Below are 4,556 nucleotides of genomic sequence, written 5' to 3' on the forward strand. Positions count from 1 at the left end.
GAAAACTACGTATTGTTGTCGCTGAGTTGGACATCGGAATGTCCACCCCCTTGAGAGTGTCGGCGTACATGATGTACAAACCACTTCCTCCGTCCATCAACACCTTGCGGAGTCAAACTCCTTCTACCACTGGGTCGACAACAAGAGCCTGACGTCCCGGAGTGGGGACATGGGTCGGGTGATCTGACTGGTTGAAGGTGATGGCAGTCTTTGACCACTTGAGATATGTTGGGGCGGAAGGAGCTGCCATGTTGACCTCTGGGTTGACCACTTTCAGTCGACTCTTACTTTTGACATCAGCAAAGATCACCAGAGTGGCCTGGACCTTTGGAAAGGGGTCTTCTTGTTCTTCGTCCTCCTTCTCTTGGTCTTTCTCACTTGACTGATCCTCCCCGAATTTGTGGATCAACAACATGCACTCTCGAGTGGTATTCTTAGACACTATGGTGTTGCCTTCTTCATCTATTTTCGTGTGGATTGCACACGGCTGATCAAGGATATCTGGTCCCTACTGCTTCTTGAATTTCTTGGGGGGGGATTGGATCTTGGTCTTTCCCTTGAACTTTCCCGCTCCCAGAGCGGCTGCTTCTGCCGGCGGTGTGCGCTCCACCTTCTGCTTCTGCTTTCGGTTGGAATTGGCATCTCCGTCGACTGCTTTGCCTTTGCTGCCGCGGAGGCGGTCTTCTTCTTCTTCATTGGCATAGCGGGTTGCTATCTCCATCATCTTGCTCATAGACATATCTCATGTCCGACCGAACTTCAAGTACAACTCTCGGTACCTGACGCCTGCTTTGAAAGCGCAGACTGCCTGATGCTCGGTGACGTTCTCCACCGTGTGGTGGAGAGTGGTCCAGCGCTGGACGAAATCGCGCAAAGACTCACTCGGCTTCTGGATACAATGCTGTAGCTCGGAGAGACCAACAGGGCGCTTGCAGGTGCCCTTGAAGGTGTTGATGAACACTCAGGCCAAGTCTGCCCGGCAGTATATGCTTGATGGAGCTAGTTGATTCAGCCAAGCATGGGAGGATCACCGTCGTATCCGTCACGATGGGCTCGACCTCTATCAACTCTCTTCTGAGCGAGATAGTCCCTTACATCACGCCTTTGGTCGTGGTCATCGCCCGCCGATCGCCTTTCGTCGTTGCGCCGGGGCGCATATGAACCACTCCGCGGAGGAGAGCGTTAGCGATGGCGATCCTCGCGATTGAACCGGGGGGAAGGGGATTCCGCCCCTGGTCTCTGTGTCGATCTTCTCGGTGATCTCCTCCTCTGCGATGCTGGGGAGAACCTGGGCTGTAAACCGACCGAACTGCGTCTGCTCAGACGGAATTGCTATGCAGTCTGTTGTAGGACTGGGAAATAGCGGAATTCTGTTGCTGCACCGCGTGCAACAGGGCACGGATATGCTGCACGCCGCTGCGTGCTTCTGAATTCGATGGCTGGATGGAGTCTGCAATCCTTGTGGCCGCAGCCAGGTTGAGGACGGGCATGCGGAATACCTCGATGTTGTCATGATGAGAACGCCGACCGGATGCTGGAGGGCGCGGATGATGACGCGCACCCGAAGTCTCTCCGGTTTCCCCTTGTCCCGATTGGTCCTTGGTGGGCTCTCGTGTGAGCCAGCCATAAAGATATTTGCGAGAGGGCTGCATCTCTCGCACTCGGAAGAAGAGCCAGACGGATCTGACACCGAGTGGGAGGCAGCACACGAAGGTGTAGCAGGTTCGAGGGCCGCCACCTGCGGCGAAGATGCTTGATGCGCGGGTGCATGACGCACCTAGCGCTGGAGCCGCGAGCGACCGAATCGCTTGCTGCGACGCGCGATGGGAAGCATAGTCACGGCGGAGTTGATGGTTGGAGAAGAAGAACTCTGCAAGAACTAGCGCGGAAGAATGTTGCTCCACGAACTGGAAGCGCCTCGACATCGAGAGGCGGCTCCCAAAGCCATGCCGAATCGTCGATGACGAAGACGAGTGTGCCGAAAACGATCTCGCGACCGAAGCACAAATCGCCGCCGGAAGACATGGTGAAGGAGAAAAAAACGCAAACTTGCCGGAAGTCGTCTAGATGCCTGCCCCATGATGGGCGCCAAGTGTCGTGGGTATAAGCCTGACAGTAGATGAGTAGGGTACGAAAGTAGAGGGCAGAATCCTAGCTACGGCAAGGTTGTATGAGTTTAGGCCCCTCTGTGGTGGAGGCAACAACCATACGTCTCAGTGCTCTGGAGCTTTTGTGTCGAGTGGAATACAGGTGTTACCGAATGCGAACCCTTGTGCCAGAGGGGAGGGGTGGCTTATATAGAGTGCGCTGCCCCTCATAAGTGTCCAGCCTTCAAGGGTGCAATAAGTGGAATTGAATGTATACGTTACAGGTAACGTATGCCATAAATGACAATAACTACAGTAGTCTAATGCATGACCATTAGCTTCGCCGAGGTGGCTTCTAGCCTTCTATGTCGATTGTCTTCTGGTCTTCACCGAGTGGAATCCAGTCGTCGAGCACAAGATGATCTCCGAGTGATTTTCTACCAAGTGGACAAGAGGTTGTCTTAATCCAGTCGGTAGGTATCTTGTGGCCTTTAAGCTAATAATGAGGTGCCCTTGGGTAGGACTTATAGGTCAGGCCTAGGACCCTATCCTAGGGCTATAACCCCATCAAGGACAAAACATTTTTCCCTTTGGTGCAAAGGAGGCAGGAGCGTATAGGGGTTCCAGAGGCATCTTCCAAAGGTTTCCCTTCTGGTGCAATGAAGCCGCTGCCGCCTGCGAGTAGGGCAAACGTCATCCTCGGTCCCCTCCCTGCAGCGCGGGCAGTTACTTTGCAGGCAAAGACCACCTTTGGGCAGGGGAGCATGTTCCCCTGTTCCCCTTCAAAATTGGCCGTTGTGGGATCCCTTCCCGCGGAACACTGAGGGAAGAGGACCCGGGCGTCCATTATAAGCAGAGAGGGTAGGATACTTGAGTAGGGAGAGTTGAGTCCAAACCAAGGGCAACACACCAAGCCACTTGGTCTCCCGAGGCTCGAGAGCACCGTATTAGTTCATCTACCAACCTCTGCGAGAGGCAATCGACCAAAAGCAGGAGTAGGGTTTTTGCTTCACAGCGGCCCGAACCTAGGTAAACTGTTGTGTTCTGTGTTGCCCTCACCATCGAGAGAGTTCTTCATCGTTTCCATCGAGTAGCAGTCTAGGTGAGGCTGAGGTCGGAGAGATTGTCGTACATGCACATGTGTTCGAATCCTTAGGGTTTTGCGGAGCCCGAAATCCGACATTTGGCGCGCTAGGTAGGGGAGCGTGTCGAGGTTTCCTCCAAGCTCCATCTTCACCAAGCTCCGCTGCTCCGATGGCTAATGCTCGCCGGGTTCGTGCAGAGCGTGCCGCCACCCGCGTTGCCCACACCACGCCCGTGGGTGCTACCGGCGCGCGCCGGTCGCCGTCACCCGTGGTGAACGCTGCCACAGGCCCCGAAGTTCAAGAGGAACAAGGTTCCTCCTAGCCGGTGACCGAGCAGGCCGATGGCCGCACCGCCACCCCGTCACTCGCCAGGCGTTCAGGATCAGTATCGCGCGCCCGTCCAAAGATGCCCCACGGCTGGCGCACGCTTGCCATGGCCACCGAGCTGCTCCGCTACCGGCCTGCTCTTGACCGACATGACGACTGGCTCGAGCACATCGAGGAGCTCATCGCTGCCGCCGGTGACTCAGCGGTGCTCTCCTGCTTGCTCCGACCCGAGCCATCCCTGGCAAATGATGAGGAGAAAGACGTGCCACCCCCACCCCCGCGGCGCGTCACGGACCCCGAGCCCAGGCAGGAAGTGTGACCCCGCGACCGGTCTCGTGAACCCAGGGCGGGACCCAAAGATGAAGTAAGCTGCCACGTGGTTCCCCGGCCCCGCGCCGATGTATGCGCGTCCCCGGCGCTGCAAATTCTGCATCGTGAGCGTGCCCCGCTCGAAGTAGACCCCATGGAGCAACAAGACCCAGCGGCTCTCGCGCGTACCGTACTTGTTGGACCGGTGGGGTGCCTCGCTATCGCCCTCGAGCTCTACCCCGCTGCATGGCCCTACAAGTTCAAGTCCGACCTGCCCCCGTGTTACGATGGCACCCAAGACCTGACTGACTTCCTGCAACTCTACACGCTGAGCATCAGGGCGGCGAGAGGAGGCGACAAAACCATGGCGTGTTGGTTCCCCATGGAGCTCAAGGGCGGCGCACTCTCTTGCCTCCTCAACCTCCAGAAGGTGTCCATCACCCCCTGGGACGGCCTGTGCGAGCGCTTCATCACCAACTTCCAGGGCACCTGCGACCGCTCTCCCACCGTGAACGGCCTGCGACGCGTCAATCAGCAGGAGGGAGAGACCTTGCACAAGTTCATACAACGCTTCACGGTCATGCGCCTCAAGATCCCCAAGGCGTCGGAGGAAGCCGTCATCTCGGCTTTCTCCGACGGAGTCACCGGCCTCAAGATGAAGGAGGATCTCGCCATGAACAATGAAATTAGCACCGCATTGGAGATGTTCAACTTGGCAAGCAAATGCACCAATGCTGAAGAAGGGAGC

Source organism: Hordeum vulgare, chromosome 6H (genome assembly GCF_904849725.1).
Source record: "Hordeum vulgare subsp. vulgare chromosome 6H, MorexV3_pseudomolecules_assembly, whole genome shotgun sequence".
Classification (NCBI taxonomy): Eukaryota; Viridiplantae; Streptophyta; class Magnoliopsida; order Poales; family Poaceae; genus Hordeum; species Hordeum vulgare.